Consider the following 6,675-nt stretch of genomic DNA (forward strand, 5'->3'; position numbering starts at 1 on the left):
TACCAACTGAGCCACAAGGGACCAAAAGTATATGGACACCTGCTCGTCGAACATCTCATTCCAAAATCATGGGCATTAATATGGAGTTGGTCCCCCCCCCCTTTGCTGCTATAACAGCCTCCACTCTTCTGGGAAGGCTTTCCAATAGATGTTGGAACATTGCTGCTGGTCGGGCACTGATGTTGGGCAATTAGGCCTGGCTCGCAGTCAGCGTTACAATTCATCCCAAAGGTGTTCGATGGGGTTGAGGTCAGGGCTCTGTGCAAGCCAGTCAAGTTCTTCCACACCGATCTTGACAAGCCATTTCTGTATGGACCTCGCTTTGTGCACGGGGGCATTTTCATGCTGAAACAGGAAAGTGCATTCCCCAAACTGTTGCCACAAAGTTGGAAGCACAGAATCGTCTAGAATGTCGTTGTATGCTGTAGCATTAAGATTTCCCTTCACTGGAACTTAAGGGCCTAGTCCGAACCATGAAAAGCAGCCCCAAACCATTATTCCTCCTCCACCAAACTTTACAGTTGGCAGTATGCATTCGGGCAGGTAGCTCCTGGCATCCGCCAAACCCAGATTTGTCCGTTGGACTGCCAGATTGTGAAGCGTAATTCATCACTCCAGAGAACGCATTTCCACTGCTCCAGTCCAATGTCAGCGAGCTTTACACCACTACAGCCGACGCTTGGCATTGCGCATGGTGATCTTAGGCTTGTGTGCAGCTGCTTGGCAATAGAAACCCATTTCATGAAAATCCTGACGAACAGTTCTTGTGCTGACGTTGCTTCCAGAGGCAGTTTGGAACTCTGTAGTGAGTGTTGCAACCGAGGACAAACGATTTTTATGCGCTTCAGCACTCGGTGGTCCCATTCTGTGAGCTTGTGTGGCCTACCACTTCACGGCTGAGCCGTTGTTGCTCCTAGATGTTTCCAATTAACAATAACAGCACTTACAGTTGACCGGAGAAGCTCTAGCAGGGCAGAAATTTGACGAACTGACTTATTGGAAAGGTGGCATCCTATGACGGTGCCACGTTGAAAGTCACTGAACTCTTCAGTACGGCCCATTCTTCTGCCAATGTTTGTCTATGAAGATTGCATGGCTGTGTGGTCGATTTTATACACCTGTCAGCAACAGGTGTTTCTGAAATAGCCGTATCCACAAATTTGAAGGGGTGTCCACATACTTTTATATCATATTCTATTGCAATTACTGATACGTGTGTGTGTGCGCGTGTGTGAATGCGTGTGTGTTTAAATGTGCTTACTTTTCTTTTATACAAATATTGATTAACATCTGATCAGTAGTGTTGCGTACAGAGGCCATGAAAGTGTTGTGTATTGCCAGAGGAGCTGTACTACAATGTTAGTGTAGTTTGAGTGTTTGTGATAGAGCTGTTGTGCTATCACACTGGGAGAGAGTCCAGGGAAGGCAGCAGCACCCACATACCCCCTCTCCTCTCCTTCCCTTTCCTTCTCCAACCACATCACATGCTCCAGGTATCTTGACATTCCATACCATATTGGGCAAAATGGGGAGCTCCTCTCCTGCGTCTTAGCCTTGAATTCTACAGCCAGAATTATACTGTTCTCTCTCTCTCTCTCTCTCTCTCTCTCTCTCTCTCTCTCTCTCTCTCTCTCTCTCTCTCTCTCTCTCTCTCTCTCTCTCTCTCTCTCTCTCTCTCTCTCTCTCTCTCTCTCTCTCTCTCTCTCTCTCTCTCTCTCTCTCTCTCTCTCTCTCTCTCTCTCTCTCTCTCTCTCTCTCTCTCTCTCTCTCTCTCTCTCTCTCTCTCTCTCTCTCTCTCTCTCTCTCTCTCTCTCTCTCTCTCTCTCTCTCTCTCTCTCTCATGGTGTTTTCCTTCTGCCTGTAGGTTAGACATCTGCACAGACTGTCTCCATGCAGCCCACTGTGTACATTCCTCCCAGGGCAGAGTGGCCCTATCAGCCTGGAGAGCCCTTTCAAAACAATGTTTCAGCTTAAGGAAAAAGCTCACAGAGTTACTGTGAGGAGGAGATTTTGTTCCTTTCCCTTAATGGGCTTAGGGGAGAGTGGGGTAAATAATAATTTGACCAAATATTTAGGAAGAGGTCATAATTTCATGGAGTCTATGAAGGAAGACACCACATGGAAAAAGTGGTACGCAAGTTAGGTCCAAAAAAACAGATTTTCACCAAGTCAAATGAATTTATTGTGTTAGAGCAGGGATGGGCAACTGGCGGCCCCCCTTTTTGTATGCACCTCGTGTATTCTACTATTCTGTCAGTCACTGACAGTCATTCAAGTAGCCTACAGTGCATTAGGAAAGTATTCATACCTCTTGACTTTTTCCACATTTTGTTACGTTAAAGCCTTATTCTACAATGGATTAAATCGATGTTTCCCTCATCAATCTACACACAATACCCCATAATAACAAAGCAAAAATAGGTTTTTAGACATTTTTGAAAAAGTTGAAATAAAATTACAACTGAAATAATACATTTACATAAGTATTCAGATATTTTACTCGTTACTTTGTTGAAGCACCTTTGGCAGCGATTACAGCCTCGAGTCTTCTTGGGTATGACGCTACAAGCTTGGCACACCTGTATTTGGGGAGTTTCTCCCATTCTTCTCTGCAGATCCTCTCAGGCTCTGTCAGGTTGGATGGGGAGCGTCGCTGCACAGCTATTTTCAGGTCTCTCCAGAGATGTTCGATCGGGTTCAAGTCCGGGCTCTGGCTGGGCCACTCAAGGACATTCAGAGACTTGTCCCGAAGCCACTCCTGCATTTTCTTTCTTGTGCTCAGGGTCATTGTTCTGTTGGAAGGTGAACCTTCACCCCAGTATGAGGACCTGAGAGCTCTGGAACAGGTTTTTATCAAGGATCTCTCTGTACTTTGCTCCGTTCATCTTTCCCTCGATCCTGACTAGTCTCCCAGTCCCTGCCGCTGAAAAACATCCCCACAGCATGATGCTGCCACCACCATGCTTCCCCGTAGGGATGGTGCCAGGTTTCCTCCAGACGTGACGCTTTGCATTCAGGCCAAATCTTCGTTTCATCAGACCAGAGAATCTTGTTTCTCATGGTCTTGAGAGTCTTTAGGTGCCTTTTGGCAAACTCCAAGTGGGCTGTCATGTGCCTTTTACTGAGGAGTGGCTTCCGTCTGGCCACTCTACCATAAAGGGCCTGATTGGTGGAGTGCTGCAGAGATGGTTGTCCTTCTGTAAGGTTCTCCCAGCTCCACAGTGGAATTCTGGAGCTCGGTCCGAGTGACCATCGGGTTCTTGGTCACCTCACTGACCAAGGTCCTTTTCCCCCCTATTGCTCAGTTTGGCCGGGCGGCCAGCTCTAGGAAGAGTCTTGGTGGTTCCAAACTTCTTCCATTTAAGAATGATGGAGGCCACTGTCTTCTTAGGGACCTTCAATGCTGCAGAAATGTTTTGTACCCTTCCCCAGATCTGTGCCTCGACACAATCCTGTCTCAGAGCTCTACGGACAATTGCTTCCACCTCATGGCTCAATTTTGAGTCTCATTGCAAAGGGTCTGAATACTTATGTAAATAGGGTATTTCTGTTTTTTTTTAAATAAATTAGCAAAAATTTATTAAAACCTGTTTTCGCTTTGTCATTATGGGGTATTGTGTGTGTAGATTGATGAGGGAAAATAATAATTGTATCAGTTTTAGAATAAGGCTGTAATGTAACAAAATGTGGAAAATGTCAACGGGTCTGAATACTTTCCGAATGCACTGTATATCAGTTTTCTTTTTTTGATTGGTAAGTTAGTCTAGCCAGTTATCTAAACTTGTAGTAATCATGGTTGAATTACTGACCGGGGGGGCCCCCATTGATTTTCTTAGTCACTCTCACTCAGATATCATATTAAAAACTGCAAACATTTCTCTCTACCCTATGGCAAAATGTGTAGAATTGCAGGAAATTAGCTGTAAACTTGCTAATTTCTCTCCACCTCATGGCAAAATGAGTAGAATTGCATGAAATGAGTTATACAATTGCTAAATCTTCTCTCTGCCAAATTGCAAAATGTGTAGAATTGCAGCAAATTAACTCTAAAACGTGAACATTTTCTCTGCTGTCAAGAGGGGGGCCGCTAAAATATTTTGCTTGCAATAAAATCTCACTTAGGGCCCCATTTAAAGGCATATGTGGGTATGTATGTGGGTACGCAGACCCGCAAGCCGCTGCGGCCCCTCATGATGAGTTCTGATTTTTTGTGGCCCCCACCTACATCGAAGTTGCCCATCCCTGTGTAAGAGGTTTTATGATGCTTGTATCTAAACCAAAGCAGGTACTTTCAAGATTGTTCTATACATCAGTTGGGGTCTCTATAAGCGTCAATATGAGGTCCTTATCTTAGCATGAAAGTGCATCCTTGTAGCTGTGTGGGCTAATATAGTCAAAATGTTTGCCTTGGGGTAAGGTGAGCCAATGGCCAGTTGAGTAAATTGAAGTGTTTTCTTCCCAGGTGTAATGCAAGGCATTATCTCTGTGATGTGAGGTAACAACAGGGCCTATGTTAAAAGTGTTCAAAAAGTACAATGTGTTTGTTAGGTGTTAAGCCTGTGTTAAAATAAAATATATATATTAAAAGGTAAAAAAGCTATTGCATTGTTTTGAATAGTGTTTGGGAAATAAAGATAGGCATGGTTTTAAAAGGTAGTGGTAATATTTAATTCAGTACAGGAATTTGAAGGTGGCTTAACTTACCCTGTCCCGAGGCTCATCTGTGCCAAGAGACCAATTTTTTGGACAAGCTACAGTATGTTTTAAAAACTGTAATGTTTACATGAATTCTGATTATTTCCAGGGATATACAACATCCTGAAATATATGTAGATATCTTTGTTAGAAATAATATATTATATTTCCCTTGATGGAGTAATGCTGAATGTAAAACATTTCTCAATTTACCTCACCCTCCCCTACAGTGAAATGGAGATGCCCAGAAATAGATACTAACAGGGGGAAAAGAGAGCTGAGGCAATTTGAGGGATGCCGGTGCAGTGGAGGGGAGTCCCAGAGAAGAATGTAGATTAACTTGGGGATGGTATACTGGATTGTAGTGTGAGAGGGGTAGTGATTGCTTTTTGAGCTCACTGTCTCTATCGCAGTCCGGCTGTCCCATAGTGGAATCCCAGACATGGACAGTCTGTAACATGAGCATTCCTCTACGTTTAAACCCAGGCCTAAATCTGACTGTGATAATCGCCCCCCTAACCAGACAGCATGGTTTCATCTGGAAAGGATGGAAAGGTGACCGCAGGCCCCATTACCAACAATTACCTCTGCCTGCCTCTATAATGATCTTAGCAGAACCCAGAGCAGAGACAGGTGCAGTAGATCTCAGCTAGAGACCTCTCACGGCTTTCACTGCTCTGAAAGGGGATAATTAACGGGGAGGCTGAGGGAAAGAGAGAGAGAAATACTTTGCTCCTAGGCATAAGTTCTACTTTCTCCGGCTCCTGATGTTGAGATTAAGTTATCAGAGAGAGCTTCCTGTTCCCTCTCCCTTCCTCATTTCCCAACTTGATTATTCCCTTATTCCAAATTCATGACAGCTCTGAGAGATAAACACAGGAGTGTTTGATAGACCCACTCGCAATGTAAGGAGAGCTAGTTCTGGATAGCCCATCACGGCAAGGAGCTTAGCTGTGTGTGCTACAGAGATACAGCAGTTCTGCTGCTGCAGTGAGCAGGTTTGCTTAGGAGGGTTGAAGGTAGTATTAGAACCCCAGAGTATCTGTAAATTCTGAGGTTCTCAGAACTCATCATCTCTCAGCTGTGACTTAGGCCACGGGACAGCTCATCCCCCGTAAAGATGCTAAAGATCTTGACAGACCAGCGAAGGCAAGAAAACAGATGGAGAGAGAGTCTGACTGTCTGAATGTATCTGTATGTGTGTGTCTGTCTCTCCGTGACTGTTTGGGTTTTGGCCTCTATGTGACTTGTAGAATGACCCCACACCAAGGACCTGTCTCTGCCAGTAACACTTAAAGGGGCATTTAAAAAATGTTCAACTTCATATTCATAATCTCCAGCACTACCCCAACATCAACAAATGTGAAAATGGCACATTTCTATGTTTTGTAGGAAAGAATATAGAGGATGATAAGTGTTTCCAATGACATCATCAACCAGTTAGTAGGCAATGCCCACTCATAAATGGTTAAAATCACATGACGCATACCGATGATGTCATTGGAAACACTGATCTTCCGCTATCTTTTTTTCCACAAAACATAGAAAAGCGCCACTTTCACATATGTTGATGTTGGGGTGGTGCTGGAGATTATAAATATGAAGTTGGAAAATTGTGAAATTTCCCTTTAAACTAGTCAAGTAGCCACTATCCACTCCTTGAAAAGTATTTATTTTACATCTGCCAGAGTAACATATGACTACACTGATGACATTAACCTGATTACTTCAAAGAATTTTACTTCAAAGTAAGTGTTTAAGGACCAGAGTTATTCTAAGTCAGAGGGGGAGAGAGGAAAGGAGCGGAGGAGACCATAGCCAAGTGATGTTTGAGAATGTTCCATATGGAAAGTCATGAAGGAAAGAGTCCGTCTACTCAACCTAAGCCCCAGATCCAGTATGGGGAACTCCAGCTGAAATCAACTCTTTATATAGGTCTCAGTAGGCCTATCTCCACAGCCAGAACCAGTGCAGTTCACT

The sequence above is a fragment of the Coregonus lavaretus genome, assembly GCF_964263955.1.
Source record: "Coregonus lavaretus genome assembly, chromosome: 22".
In the NCBI taxonomy this organism is placed as follows: Eukaryota; Metazoa; Chordata; class Actinopteri; order Salmoniformes; family Salmonidae; genus Coregonus; species Coregonus lavaretus.